Raw genomic sequence first — 17,071 nt, forward strand, 5'->3', positions numbered from 1 at the left:
GTCTATCAACAGATGAACTGATAAACAAAATGTGGTGGTACATATACACAGTGGAGTACTATTCAGTCATAAAAAGAATGAGATCCAGTCATCTGCAACAACATGGATGGAACTGGAGATCATTAAGTTAAATGAAATAAGCAAGGCACAGAAAGACAAACATTGCATGTTTTCACTTATGTGTGGGATCTAAAAGTCAAAGCAACTCAATTCATGGACATAAAGAGTAGAATGATGGTTATTAAAGACTGAGAAGGATAGTGGGAGGATGAGGGGCAGGTGGGGATCGTTAATGGCTACAAAAAAAATAGTTAGAAAGAATGAATAAGACCTACTGTTTGATACTACAAGACGGTAACTATAACTTAATTGTATATTTTGAAATAACCTAAAGAGTGGATTGGATTGTTCATAACTCAAAGGGTAAATGCATAATCTCCATAATGTGCTTATTTAATGCCTGTATTAAAACATCTCATGTACCCCATAAATATATACACCTATTATGTATTCACAAAAATTAAAATTAGAAAAAGATGATTATACATAGTTATACACATCCAGTAATGCTGTTTGTGGGAAATTATCTTAATAAAATAATCACAATAACTCCAGGCACAAATTACAGTATTAATTATAGTTACGGAAAATTAAAATAATCCAGAGGCCCAATAATATGTATTTAGTTAGATGAATTACTTATGTAATATATATAAAACACAGTATAACCCTATAGGGTAATATTACATAGTGGTTAAAATCACATTGCATTAGAGAGATGGAAGGGTTTTCAAGCTGTGTTTTGGTGATGGTTGCACAGCAGAATAAATATGTTAAAATTTGTCAAACTATAGACTTATGGTTGAGTGAATGTTATAGTATGTAAACTATATACCTCAATCGAGCTATTAAAATGCTAAAGCAGAATATTTAGTAAAATGTAAAATGCTCACAATTGTTGATTAAATTTTGCCAAAATCTCTATATACAAAAATAATGAGACACATAGAAAATTTTTAACAGTTGTTACCTAAGGGCAGTAATATTTGGTGACACAGTCATTTTCTTTTTTGTGCTTTTCAATACTTTCTAAATTTTCTATACGAATATTTAATAGTTTATCATTAGAAAGCAGAAATGTTACAAAATTATGTTTATGAAGAATTGCTGATATACAAAAAATATATCTGGTTCGATTTGAAGTGGCAAGCAGGATAGAAAAGTGCATGCAGAGAACAGCTGAACCTTGAGAAGAGCAAACACTTCTATACTGCTTACTTTGTCAGGCACTGTTATTAAGTGTTTTGCATTTATTAATACACGTAGTCTTTACAACAGCCCTATGAGATAGAGTTTATTACAGTTCCCATTTTTCAGGTGAGTACTGAGAGATAACCAGAGAGGTAGATGGGCCAAAGTCATACAGGTCTTAAAAGGAGGAGCTAAGAATACAAAAGCAGGCAATGAGCTCCAGAGCCTATGCACTGACCTGCTGCTATGCAATACAGCAGAGAAATGGACCAAAAGGCTCATCGTTCTTATCTCTGTGTGATGCGAGACTAGTTTTATATCTTTGGGTTATTATTTTTTGCTTTATTATCTGCACATAGTAAACATACATTATTATACTGACAAATAAACTTTATGCAAAAGATAGAGTCATTAAACCACATCAGTAACCCGAAGCTAATAAGCACTGCGTATGTCAAGGGGTTTGGTAAGGATTCCATATAAACTGAAAGGCCCTCTCTGTGTAAGCTAATGTGACAATTTTGCTAGCATTGTGTCAGCACAGTGCGGGCCCTTGATTGTTCTTGCTGACTTTCTGAAGAACCACGGGGTGGAGGGGATGAGGCCTGAAAGGGAAGTGCGTGGAGCTTACTTAGGCAGGCGGCCAAAATGGCGGCTTGGCGGCTGCAGCAGCAAAGACACCGGGCAAAAGTGCATCTAGGATGTTTGGGAATAAGACTCAATTGTCTCAAGTCCATTGCCTTGAACCCTGGGTCTATTTCTCTTTTGTCTGTAGCCTGTCATCTGAAAAATGTCGTGTTCCAAAAACATTTTATTCATTAAATTTAGCCCCTGCCTTCGTCTCCTGAAAGTGGATCTGTGTCATCCAGGTTTCTGATGCTCCCCTTCCTCTCCTGGAAGTCCCCTGGGCAAGACAGGAGTAAGTGCAGTGTGTGAGATCATGGCAGCAAAGGTGACCTTGTCTGCAAATTGCACATGTCCTTCCTTGCCACAGAGATGGGATTCCAAAACAGACCCAGTAAAAGCCAGTTGAGGAGTTTCACAGAGTCACAGCAGGGTGTTCAGCTTTATACATAGTTGTGGGATGACTCACTACCAAATGCTTCCTAAAAGAGACTCCTTAAGTTACGGTAACATTTTAGAATGGTATTTATAGTGCCAATAGAAAATAGGAGGGGCAAGTTATTTGGAGCATTGCCTTTTTCTGCACACTCTCCTCCCTGCCAGCTATTTCTCTTTTTCAGTTTTCACATCTTCTTTGTCCCCTGCCTAAAGGCAAAGCCTGCAAGAGACAGCCTTCTGATGGCCAAGGGGCTGTGCAACTGACCCCATGTACTGGCAATAAACAATCTTTCAAGTGTTCCCATTATATCCCCCTCTGTCCCAAATCCCCACCCTAGCCCCTCTAGCTAGACCCTCCACTCTGCTATGCTCCTTCCAACAGTTCTGTTCTCTGTTTATTAACAATTCAGATGTACTGTCTTGAAATGAGTGGAAATGCCAGAGGTTATTTGTTCTGGTTTCCTTCCACTGTGTATGCTCCGTTTCCGTGGTTGTCTGTTGGTTACCTAGGATATGGCTAGGGGAGGCAAAGGATTGGCCGGGAGCTTGGATGGATTCCCTGGGAGACTGTGGAACAGGGCTTAGTGGTCAGTAGGATGCCCTAATTGAGTGCCTGATTAACCACTCAGTGACCCCTTCTGGGCTGGGCTCACGGTGTCCTCTCTAGGACTCCAGGAGTTCCACATCCATACCCCTGTTTTGGCTCTTCTTCCCTGGTGTATAAATTTGTGTATCTGTCCACCACAAGGCTATAGGATTCTCTAAAACAATGATTATATATTATTCTGTGTTGAGCCTGGCACAGTTCAATGCACACAAATGGTGCTTAATATATGTAGGTCAAATTCATACCTAAATAAGCACTTACTCTGGTTTTTTTCTTTTTTTAGTTTGAAATAATTTTGGCTTTTAACATTCTAATAATGATTTTGATGGAAAATACACCTCGTATTTATTAATCACCAATTGCATCAAGACCCTTTTAGCTCTATTAACTTCTTTACCCTTCACAACAACTTTATGATAAAGTAGATATTATTATCATCATCATCAAATTACATGTAAAATCACCATGTTAAGGGAGTGTAAGTAATTTTGCCTGGGATCTCTGTTAGGAAGTGGTGAAGCCAGGATTTGGGTCTCTGGGTGTCGTATTGCTTACACTGCTCCATAAAGCCCCCATACTAGAGTTCTACCTACAAGTATGCTTTGATTATGTGAATTAAACTGGAAAAAATGTGCTTTTTTGAAAGTCACTCAAAGAGTTAATACTGGAAATAAATGAATGGCTATGTGGAAATTTTAAAAGTTTATTATCATGGAAAATTTCAAACATACACAAAAGTAACAAGAAGAGTACAGAAGCTTCATGTATCCTTTATTCAACTGCAACTGCTTTATTTGAATTATTCTTCACTTTCCCTTTTCCTCCACTGGATTATTTGGAAAGAAATCCCAGATAGTGACTCAATTGCCTAAGATCTTTAAAGTTGTTAACACAATGATATTTCTTCTCCTGGAACATAAACATGCTTAGAACAATTTTGGTAAAACCATCCAGAGAAATTGGAAATTTATTCCTTCTGGGTGTTAGAACTATTCAGCTGCTATATATATATATGGCTAACAGTTCACATTATCCTCAGACACTATTAGTTCTTTAGAGTACAAAATATACCCTACATAAGTGGAAAGAAAGAGAATCCACTAAAATGTACTCCATATTTTAGATAGACTCACATTTGGGGAATAAACATGTAATTTTGCATGTCCCAAGTGGAACCTCAACAGAGTGCTCTAGATCAGCATAAATGAATTAAACTTTCAGGTGTTATTACTTTCTTTTCCGTTGCAGATTTTATATGCAATATCACATAAGTGAGCTTTTTCCATTCTTTTCAATGGAGTCTCTGTCCATTTTTTCAGAGGCTGGTTTTTGGTAGTAACAGCAGGAAGGATAACATCGCCAGCATTTTCCCATGACGCCCTCAAGAGATCAAGACTGGTTTGGAGAAACATCCAACATTTAAATGTGTATAGAAAAACTTGCAACCATCCCAGATATTTTTACAAAAGCTTTAGGAGAAAGGCTTATCAAGAATGGTCTTTTATCTGGGGAAAACTGTTACAATTCTACTCTTCAGCATGATTTTGGTTTTGATCAAAACTAGAGATTGTGACAGTGGGATTTCATGCAGAGCTCTGAGGTGTATGTGCGCATGTGTGTTTATGTTTGTGCACATGCACGAACATACCAGACCAAGCAGGTGGGTGGAGAGTGATTTGTAAAAGTGACAGGAGGGGCACATGAGTGAGAACCATTTTGGTGTCTGTAGCTTTATATACTTGGGGATGTCAGGTCTAAAAATAACTCTCCTTTGGAACCATTGTTGTTTATCTGTATCCTGGGTTTTCCCATTCTTAAAAATACCCTGACATACATAAAAAGACTGTATTCCAAAGGTTAATGCCCATTAATCCTGAAGGGAGTGGTGAGTAAATTCCTTATATATCAGTCTAAGAATAGGTCTTGGAGGTATTCAAGTGTGTGCCATCATGTGAGCAGTTTCTTCTTTTTTTAAAGGAAACAAATGGTAATGGTTGGGGAAGAAAAGGAATAAATGGTGAAAAATGGATAAAAGGGTTTGGATAAAATAAAATTTACCCTAAACATTTCTCTGTGGCTTGAAAGAATCACCGCATAGAAAAGGTTTTATCTGGGGCGGGGTTGCTGGGGGGAGAAATTGTCTGAGAATATTTTCCCCACTGTGGCATTTCCCATTGGAGCCTAACCCAAAACTCTGAAAATCCAAGGAAAGTGAGCGCTTTTATTTTATTTTTTTCTTTTTTAAGTCTGCTTTGCACTGTGATTTTTTTTTTTTTTGACTCAAGGGATTCTGATTCTTTCCTCTGCATGCAAGGATAGCAGGCCCTAGCCATGTCCAGCTTGCCCCCTCAACACAGGTCAGAATCCCTTTCGGATTTCTGTTTCCAACAGAATGTCTGGCAACCAGACTTTCTGAATCAGCGTTGTTTCTGCACCGCTGCTCCTGACACGCTGGAGGCCAGGCAAAGAGCAAAATAAAAAGAATTGAAACTAATTCCGCAAGGCTGGTAAAGGTTTCAGATAGAGCCCAGTTTCCTCTCTGAATCCGTCGTTCTCCTCTGTGCCCTGTTATGCTTCTGGGCACCACCCTCTAGGCAAAAGAATATCCTGGGACCAACACCTAACCGGGTTTCCTCACAGTACCTGTTTGTATGGTGAGTTAAAAACAAGCAAAATCTAAAAACGGTGTACATCTGGACAAGTTGGAAAGGTCAACTGGATTTTTTCTTTTTAAGGATGTATTTCTGCATGACTCACTGGGCCTTCTCACTTCCTGCTAGAATTATTACAAAATATATCTGGGAGACAGTGAGCCTGCTGATGACTTCCCTTCACGGACTACACACAGGCCTGCTGTGGGATCAGGCTCCCCTTGGCTAGCGGCCCTCTTTCTTGGTCCCCTCTCCAGGGTCACTAGCAAAGACACAGACTGGCCACAGATAACAATTACTTCTCTCAAGCTGGCTTGTTTCATTAAGCATTTTGGGAAAACCAAATGGCTATTGATGATTGGGATTTTGCTCATGGGCAGCCCTAATGCAGGGGAAAAACACCACTCTGGAAAGGTATTGGATGATAGCTGTGAATGACATTTCTTATGACGATTGATATTTTGAAAAGTGCTTTGTAATAATATTTCAGGCACTCAGTTTAGATTTCAAGTTCTCAAGCAAAATTTTACATACTAAGGAGGAAACTCTCTGCCCCCCTTGCAAATTTTTGTTGGTAGCATTCTCATAATCCATTTTTTTCTTATAGTAAAAATTTACGTGTCTTCTGAGATATTATTATTATTATTATTATTTTTAGAGGGAGTCTCGCTCTGTCCCTCAGGCTGGAGTGCAATGGCACTATCTTGGCTCACTGCAACCTCCACCTCCCAGGTTCAAGCAGTTCTCCTGCTGCAGCCCCCCGAGTAGCTGGGATTACAAGCAAGAGCCACCAAACCCAGCTAATTTTGTAATTTAGTAGAGATAGGGTTTCACCATGTTGGCCAGACCATGTTGGAACTCCTGACCTCAAGTGATCCACCCACCTCGGCCTCCCAAAGTGCTAGGATTACAGGGGTGAGCCACTGCACCTGGCCCTGAGATATTATTTTGATGTCTTCTGAGGTGATCTCGACCCCTCCCCTTTATTTGTAGTGTTTTCAAAGAAAACTCTATTTTAAAATGTCACCAATTTAGAATAAAGATGGGAACTTTTAAGCACTTATAAAACATTAGTGTTCATGCAAAAAATAAATGTCATAACGATAATTATGCTATATCCAGTCCCAGGCCCACCTCTTCTCTAGATCCTCCTCTTGCCCAGTCCTTGGAATTATTTATTTGCATCCTTGTGTTGCCAACTCACCACTCTGAATCTTTAAAGCCCTAACCTCTCCCCTGAGCACTGTTCATCCATCTCTAAGGTCAGTTGAATAATTCACTTACATCACTGGTCACCTAAACCTTATGGTTCTCACCTGGGGTGATTTTGCCCCTCAGGAGATATTTGACAATTTCTGGAGATTTTTTGGTTGTTGAAACTTAAGGGGAAGGTGCTATTGGCATGGTGGGTAGAGGCCAGGGATGTTGCTAGATATCCTAGAATGCATGGGAAAGGCCCCCATGACAAGGAATTCTCTGACTCACAATATCCATAGTGCCTAGATTGAGAAAACTTGCCTTAATCTAAGAAGAAATTTATTCAGTTTTCCTCCTAAATCCCACTTTTTCCATTAAACATTTTTTCTGAATGGGGGGCAGTGGCTCATGCCTGTCATCCCAGCACTTTGGGAGGCTGAGGTGAGTGGGTTGCTTGAGCCCAAGAGTTCAAGATTATCTGGGCAACATGGTGAAACCCTGTCTCTATTAATTAATTAATTAATTAAATTAGCCTTCTGTGGTGGTGCACGCCTGTAGACCCAGCTATGCAGGAGGCTGAGGGGAGGTGGGAGGGTCACTGGAGGCAGGGAAGTCAAGCCTGCCATGAGCAATGATTGTACCACTGCACTCCAGCCTTGGTGACAGAGAGAGACACTGTCTCAAAACAAAACAAAAACTTTCTCTGAACAATTCTAGTTATTCCTTCCTTTGAACTTGACTACCTTGTTTGTCACTAAGTGATGTACTGAACTATATTATTTTTTTGAATGCGTGTGTGTATAGTTCATCTCCCTAAATGAATTTGAGGTTTCCTGATAGTAGGACTTATCTCCTGTTTTCTTTTTATGCCTTTATGCCCAACCCAGTGCTCTGCACTTAGCATGTACTCAATATGTTTCAGATAAATGAATATATCTTTAGTGAATGGCTGAATCCTAAAGATGATACAACCATTTGACCCAGCCATCCCATTACTGGGGATATACCCAAAGGATTATAAGTCATGCTGCTATAAAGACACATGCACACGTATGTTTATTTCAGCACTATTAACAATAGCAAAGACTTGGAATCAACCCAAATGTCCATCAGTGATAGACTGGATTAAGAAAATGTGGCACATATACACCATGGAATACTATGCAGCCATAAAAAAGGATGAGTTCGTGTCCTTTGTAGGGACATGGATCCATCATTCTCAGCAAACTATTGCAAGAACAGAAAACCAAATACCACATGTTCTCACTCATAGGTGGGAATTGAACAATGAGATCACTTGGACACAGGAAGGGGAACATTACACACTGGGTCCTATTGTGGGAAGGGGGTAGGGATAGCATTAGGAGATATACCTAATGTAAATCTAAGAAGAAATTTATTCAGTTTTCCTCCTAAATCCCACTTTTTCCATTAAACATTTTTTCTGAATTGGGGGCAGTGGCTCATGCCTGTGATCCCAGCACTTTGGGAGGCTGAGGTGGGTGGGTTGCTTGAGCCCACACCAACATGGTACTTGTATACATATGTAACAAACCTGCACGTTGTGCACATGTATCCTAAAACTTAAAGTATAATAAAAAAAAAAACTCACTCTTAAGAGTTCATATATATGTAGATTCTATTTTAGAAGGTAAGTTAGTTAGCAATTATTGACTGTCCTTCATCAAATACTCAAGAGAAAAAATAAATTCAGAATTTAGATTAAAAAAAAAATGATGATATATTGGGATGATGGCAACTTTCCCAAGAAACTTAGACATAGGGTAAAAAAGGTTGCTCTTAGAAATTTAAAGAAATTAAATAAGCGTATAACAGAAATAGATAGCATGTCTGCTGGGGTTTATAGAAATATTAATTGGATGTTAATTAACAATAATCTTAAACTTTTCAATAAAGACATGCAGCACAAGAAGAAAGGAATAACAGAATTAATAATTTACCTTCAATCTTAAGAGGATTGAAATTGCTGAATTTGGGAGACACATATGTGTAGAGGATTGCTCCCTGTGATATGATGGAAATTTTATTGAACCCTATCTTCACTTAGATGACATGATCCTCGAGACATTTCCCTTCCATTTGTTTCAGTTCCATGCCAACCAAACAACATTCGGATTAATAAGCCAGTTTCCCAGCTGGGAAGATGGGAACGTTTCCATCAACGTGCACAAAGGGATGCTTTAGCTAGGAGGGGCAAACATTCAAGACTCTGGACAGAGATATCACCCATAATAAATTAGTAAATTGATCTTTTGGCTTATACATTAATCTCCTGAGGACTAGTGTGTGAGTGGCTCCCCAAGATGCTGACTTTGTCTGGGATTATTGATAAGGTCCGTTTGCTGGGCTGCAAAGTCTGAGGGCCAGATCCTGGCTTGTGACTCATTCACTAAAGCAATGTCACGTTGAAAACTGCTTGACCAATAGCTAACTGGCTGTTCCTCTGTGACATCCCTATTTTGCCCCAAGCCATTCTTCTTGAGCTTCAACAAATCTTAATGATTTCATCCCAGATCCTGATATTATCACTTTGTTTCTTAATCTCCGAAGTACTTTGAAAATTCCATTCATACTTGATCTGGAAATATTTTATCGGAAAAAAACCAAAATGCCCACATGCAGCTTCTTTTTAATAAAGGAAACGAAAGGGGAAGGTCAAATTGCTTTTAGAACTTTTTATAGGCCTGGCAGCACTGGAGACATTTCATCATTGAAGAACGTGTGACAAGTAACTGGGACCATTTGCTGAGGGTTTCTCAGGGACAGACCAAGAATAGCAAAAGAGATCTTTTCTAAAGGACTCCATGATTCGATTCAGTTTTCCTGAGAACAGCTAGGACTAATTAGAAATAACTTACAGCTTGTATTACTTACATGTGAGCATTTGTTACAAGCTCTCATATGCGAAACAAAGATTGAGTTCAACTTGATTCATCACTCTAGTTCTCTTTCCATGTTCTGCTCACATCTTTTCATTTAATTGCAAGAGTTTCTTGTTTAATGTCATTAATTAACAGAGGAAGTTGGGATGAAAATATCGCAAGTGCTCCACCTAATTATATCCCAGTCATGAATGCTGGAGAAAATGTGGCTTCTTACTAAAAGGAAAACAGTCTAGAACAATATTATGCAGTTTAAAAATTCCACCGAACCGCTGTACAAATAAACAATGCTACTGAATCACACAACAAATCATCTCACAATTAGGCCACACAAGACCAGCTGCTTTATAAAGGAGCCTGTGAGCCAAAGAGAAGGACTTTGAAGATAAATATTGCCATATGTGAAGAAAGAAAAAATTCCCAACAAACCTTAATTGCACGGAGTTTCATTTTCAAATGCTATTTGCCATGGGAATAAAGGATTTTGTGTTGTGACCCGTGACTATTGTAAGCATCATCTAAAGTGTGGGAGATAGAATTACGGATCTGATTGGAGGCCCTGTAGGCCTGGCTACATGTGAAATGTGCCTCCTTGCTTCATCTCTTCTTCCCTTTTCTCATCCCACTGGCATTTCTCAACACTCAACATATACAATTGATTTTCCATTAATTTATGTGGATTGTCCACTTTGTACCTCAACTGAAGAAAAATGTGAAATGCAGGCTGGCCTCTCAGAACTATAAGTTGGTGGATATCCCCAGGGCACAGACTTATTTTAATATTTGTTAGAGTTCAGCAAGAAAGCTATCTAAATTTGATGATCCATTCCAAAGCCAAGCATTAATGCTCTGGCTTAACTGCAATTCTTAGATTCTCCTTGCATTTGACAGTAACTGCAGTTCTTGGATTATGCTTGTTACCACTTCCTTTTTTTTTTTATACCCTTGACAGTGACTGCATTTTTAACTTCATTTCTCATTTATGTCAACTAGTAGCCAGAGTAGGACAATCATATAAGAAAAAAGAAAAAAAAATAAAAATAAAAAACCTAGAGAAATTCCAAGATACCAGAAACTAAGGGAATAGAGCCAAGATTTGCAGGTCACAGCCACCATCGTGAAGCCCAAAGAGTAAAAGTCACCTAGAAGACTAGGAGGAAAATTCAAGGGATAGCTGACTCCATTTTTAATATTTTAATCTTTATAAATGCAATACTAGAACTTTTTAGAAGAAAATTAATTCTTGTTATTCATATGTGTACAATGTTGATGAGGCTAGTGTCTCTTAATTCATAGGTGCACAACCTTTCCACTTAGATGGAGCCTTCCTTTGGTCCATGACGGGTGAAGCAGCAACATTGACATCACAGCCATGCTTTTCCAGGGTCATCTTCGCACTCTGTTTCCTACAACATGGTTTCTTTTTTGTGCTTCATGAAGGAATTGTTTCTCTCTTTTTTTATTTTCTCTATATAAATTCAGGGATCAAACCTGCCTGAAACAAATTAGAACCTCCCAAAAGGACAACCAAGGTTACCAAATACCTATAGTTTATAACGTGTCAAAATATGATGCAGAACGTTTTGAGGTTGGTGATGGAATAAATGTTATGTTTTTTGAGCAATTACCATAATCTGTGTAAAGTTTTATTTTAGAAAGACTGAGAAGAAAATTAAAGAGTAAAGAAGAGACCAAATCCTTTATTCTTCTGCAATGGGAATGCGTTGTTAACAGAAAAAAATATTGTGAGACACTTATTTACTTTAAAAGATACTTAGAATTTAAATTATATATAATCTGAGAGATCTTTTCTCCTGTATAGTTAGTTATTAGTCACAGGTCATTATCTCCAAGAGTGTAAGTCAGACATCCTCCATTGTTATTTTCTCAGAAGCTGCTTAAGTCATAGCTCTTCCTTTAATTCTGTTTTATACTCGTAATTACAAGTGCTAACATGATAAATGTCTACAGTGATGTTGAAAAGAATGATGGTCACCTGACCTTTCCTTCTATGTTAAATATATTAGTTCCTGTTTGTTATGACAGAAGTGTAGCACAATAGTTAAGATTATGGGGTTATGTAGACACACATATTTGTCTCATAAAGTCATGTGTGTGTGTCTGGGCACACTGGCTCACACCTGTAACCCAAACTTTTTGGGAATTTGAGGCTGGAGGATTGCTTGAGGCTAGGAGTCTGAGATCAGCCTGGGCAGCACAGCAAGACCTCGACTCTACAAAAACCAAAAATAAAAATTAAGCCAGGCTTGGTGGCACATGCCTGTAGTTCTAGCTACTCACTACTTGGGAGAAGCTGGGGCAGGAGGATCACTTGAGTTCAGGAGTTTGAGGTTATAGTGAGCTGTGATTGTACCACTGAGCTCCAGCCTGGGCTGGGCAACAGAATGAGATTCCATCTCTTAAAAAGAAAAGTCGTATGTGTACAGAAGTGCTCCATTATTAAAGGAAAGTGGTATAAATGAGATCAGGTTGAAGCAGGTATTGAAGGCAAAGGTAAATTGCACATGCAAAGGCAGAGATGTTGACTAAAGAAGGAACAATTTCAGCCTGGTTTATAGATCATTCTTGATGATGTGCGGTCAGTGCCCAAAAGTAGATAGCTACATCCCTATAGCCCCATTCTGGGGTGGCCCTAAAGATGGTGGTAAGGAAAAAACCTACCAGTAGGCAGAACTTCAAGAAGTGCACATGGTTGCTCATTTTGCTTGAAAGGAGAAAGGGCAAAAAGTATGGATGTACAGTGACTCATTGACTGTATCTATTAGTATACCTGGATCGTTAGGGACTTTGAAGAAGCCCTATTAGAAAATTAGTGACAAAGAGGTCTGGGGAAAAGATTTGTTGATGGGCCTCTTTGAATTTTAACCAAAGAGCAATCTAAGCAGAGGAGGATTTCAATGATCAGGTGGATGAGATGACCTGTCTTATGGACTTCAGTCAGTTTCTTTCTCCAGCTACACCCATCCTTGCCCAAGGGGCTCTATGAAGAAAGTAGGCATAAAAGAAAGAGTAGAAGTTATGCATAGGCTCAGCAACATAGATTTCTACTCATTAAAGCTGACTTAGCTTCAGCCACTGCTAAGGGTCTGTCCTACAACAACACTTGTATGACACCACTAGCTGGTGGGTTTAACAAGGCACCTGGTTGGAGGCTGATTACACTGGATAAATTCCATCAGGTTAGAGACAGCAGCAGCACTTTGTTATTACTAGAACAGACATTTACTCTAGATTTAGATTTGCCTTAACTTCTTGTAGTGCTTGTGCCAATACTACCATCTATGAACTCACAGAATGCTGCTATTACTACACATTGCTGCTGACAAAGCAATTCAATTTACAGCAAATTAGGTGCAACATGGGGCTCATACTCATGGAATTCACTGGTCTTTCTATGTTCCCAATCACTGTAAAGCAGTTGGTCTTGTAGAACAGTGGGATGGCCTTTTGAAGACTGGGATACAGTGCCAACTGGATGTAAATAACTTGGAAGACAAGAGTAATATCCTCCAGGATGTTTTATTTGCTCTAATCACTGACAAATACATAATGCTCTTTCTGCTGGAGATAAGATTTACCTATTTATGGCTGGGCACCATGACTCACGCCTGTAATCCCAGCACTTTGGGAGGGCGAGGTCAGGAGATCAAGACCATCCTGGCTAACATGATGAAACCCCGTTTCTACTAAAAATACCAAAAAATATCCGGGCGTGGTGGTGGGTGCCTGTAGTCCCAGCTACTTGGCAGGCTGAGGCAGGAGAATGGCATGAACCCAGGAGGCAGAGCTTGCAGTGAGCTGAGATCGCCCCACTGCACTCCATCCAGCCTGGGCGACAGAGCGAGACTCCGTGTAAAAAAAAAAAAAAAAAAAAACTTAAAGAAAAAATAAATAAATAAATAAAATTTACCTATTTATGCAAATGCACCCTTCGAATCCTAGAATGGCAAATCCTATCTACGGGAATAATAGTTATTATCCTAGAGATAAACTAGTGGAATTTTTGCTTCCTATTCCTGCTCTGCTGGTCTAGAAGTTTTAGTTTCCAAAGGAGTGAGCACAGTAATGATTTCATTAAACTGGAAGTTGAGAATGCTACCTGATCAGTATCATATGGAGCATTGTGGCAAAGTAAGCCAGTTCTTCTGCAGGTTATACACATATCATTGAAGTTGAGGTTTAGAGGTGAGAGGATAACACAGGTTCCAGTTCATCCTCATAGATTCCAGCTTATTCTCATGAATTTAGTTTGTCTTTGCTCTTCTCTACTTTATGTCTGTCTTTCTTTCCTGTCAGCCTGCTCTGTTGACTTTAAACCCAGCACCAAATGCAAAAGCAAAAGTAAATAGTTTAAACCATTCCTGTAACTGTATGATGTCAAATACATATCACTCTTAATAATTTTCTCTGATTGAATCCTAACTAACCAATCAATTGGGAATCCAATATCTGCCTCTAACTATACATGTGAACTTAGGCAAACACCTCTAAGCCTAGGTTTCCTTATTTATAAGATGGGAATAACATTAACTACCATATAGGATTGTTGTGAAGATTTTATGAGCTCAGGGCTGAGAACTCTACAAGGCATGTAGGAAGCACTCAGTAAATAGTTATCACTACTTACAAAGCTTGGCTTTGACTCCAGCTGATCTTACATAGTATCACTGAGGTTTGGACTGTAAGAGATTTTGGGAATTCATATGAACCGGTAGCTTGGCCTAAAAAGTCCAAACTTCCCAGATCTTATCCTTCCTGGTTTAAAGTCACTATACACAATGTAATTTACAAGATGTGCACTGGAGAGCAATTCACTATTGTTTATTACCACTGAGAGAAAGGTTTTAAAACAAACATTAGATTTCACAATTTGAATGTTGTTCTTCAAAGTAACTTTTCTAAATTTGTTTCCTTCTTCTTCTATAAATAAGGAAATTGGAAAAATTTATTTTCAAAGTTCCTAAATTGTAAATTCTAAAATTCTATAAAAATCAATTAACTGAAAGGCTATTTATTCATCTAATAAAGATGTCTTTGCTTTAAAGATATTTTGGGGGGTGTTTCTGCTTAAACATTGTCTTCAGAATTGGTTTTTGAGGCCCATCCAGAAGAAATATCTCATTACATTATCGCTAAATCTTGTTTGTGACTCAAATGAAGTTTACATTATGAGATGGCATGAGAAGATTTGGGGCCATTTCTAAACATCTAAGGATGAAGATAGACTACGATTAAAAATATTCTGGTAAACACTACCAAAAATGAGGTTCCAAAAATCTTTTGGGTGATATCAATACTTGAAATATCATTAGAGTTTAATTTAATATTTAGTAAATCAGAGGAAGAAGAGACTTAATATATTCCCTAAATTGGAATCTACTTAACAGCTAAGAAGTCCAAATTCAAGTCCTGGTTCCAACATTTACTTGGTGTATTCCCTCAGGAAGCCACTTCATTGGTGGAAGTTTTAGGAACTTCATCCATAGGGTGGGAATAAGGTATCTAGCCAGGCTTCTCATAGAGTTGTGGTGAGACATAACTGACATAGTAAATGTAAGAACACTTTGCTCCTTTGAAAGTACTCAAGACTCTAAAACAGGGGTTGGCGAACTATGGCCCATAGGCCAAATTCAGCCTGTCACTGGTCTTTGTATAACCGCTGAGCTAAGAATGATGCAGATGAACATTTGCACCAGTTTGCTAATGGGAAACATTACATTTGAACCCCAACTATAAAAAATATCACTTCCTCCAGGCCCCCTTGAAAGAATTTCTTTCTTTTCATCAGTAGATTGGTATTACAAAAAACTGTGCTAAATTACTATTACTATATTTTGCATTTCATTAGTAAAAATTTTGTAGATATTTGTATTCTCCCTTGTATAAGCTTTTATTTAATATCCTCTATTTTACCTCTTAGTTCACAAAGCCCAAAATATTTACTATCTTATCTTTTACAGAAAAAAAATGTGTTGATCTCTGCTATAAAGTGTTGTGCTTAAAAGGAATTTGTATTATTAGTAATAAATATAGTCATTGTTCAGAAGCAAAGGTTGCTGTAAACTATTTGTTTGCTTTTCCTCCTAGTTATATTAAATCTGTTTGTTTATACATTTAATGAGTATAATACAATATTCTTTCTTACAAATTCTTACAAATAGTAAAAAAAAATGAGAGAGAGAAATCTGTTACTTGCCTAATTATAACTTGAATTTTGTAATCTTTGTTTTCATAAACTGAATTGCAAAATTCTAGATTTGTGTAAATGTGAAGGAAAAAATTCAATTAAATTAAAACATAAAAAGAATCTGAATAATTAAACCTAGAGTAGAGATGCTGGTGTGCCCCATGCTCTGAAAGACCATCTGAGGGCTTCTGAGACTGGTACACCCTGCGGAGTTCTCAGAGAGCGAGGGATGTTTAGATCACGCACTAGAGGGCCTCATGCAAGCAGGTACAGATATAAGAGGTCCCTCGCCCATCTCTGATGGTAGATATGGCAATAATAACAATCTGATGGGTAGTACAGTCTTAAACACGAGACAAAATTAGTTTTGTGTGAAAATGGTTTCAAACGTGGGTGTCTTTATTGGAAATGCAAAATATCAAAGTAATCTTCAGGGGCCACAGCTTCTCTTGTGTCATTTCATAATATATGCCGATGTCTTCACGTAGGAAAAGAAAAAAGAATAGGGATCAAAAAAGAGGGAAGGTACAAGGAAAGGAATAAGCGACTTTCAAATGCATGCCACCTGTTTTTAATGTTGTTTCAAATATGTGTCTTACAGTATGCCTGGTGTGCCTTTGTTAGAGATTAATTAGACAAATTTGATTTTATAGATGATATGAGCCAGAATTGCAAAGGTGGTGTTTCTCCTCTCATGTGAAGAGGAAGTCAGGGGGAGATGAAAGGGAGAATAACCTTTACCTCATAATTTCCTTTCCCCTCCTCTCTGTGTAAGCCACATTAGTCTCTCAGTAAAGGTACTTGGAGAAACTTGCTAAAATTTTCCCTCATGCTTGAAATTTACTTACCCTGGGTAACAGGAAATGTGGAGTCTTGTGATGTAGATTGTTATACCAGATGGTAATCTTAGCACATGCTATTTATGTAGATCAGCCATGTGTGTGAGTCATCCATGTGAGGCTGACCTCAGCCACTGTGAAATCGGGTTCCATGCCGCTGTTATTAATAAATAATAGTAATGGTACTGATTAGGCATCTTTTTGATGCACACCTAATGAGGCCATTACCTTTATACGATATTAAATTTGGAATTGTTTTCTTTTTCTAAATACTACTTTATTAACAACTGGCCGCATTGTTAGATTGCTAATTTTCACTGGCAAGGGCAGGCACACAATTTAACTCAGCTAAG

Source organism: Macaca nemestrina, chromosome 1, assembly GCF_043159975.1.
Source record: "Macaca nemestrina isolate mMacNem1 chromosome 1, mMacNem.hap1, whole genome shotgun sequence".
Classification (NCBI taxonomy): domain Eukaryota; kingdom Metazoa; phylum Chordata; class Mammalia; order Primates; family Cercopithecidae; genus Macaca; species Macaca nemestrina.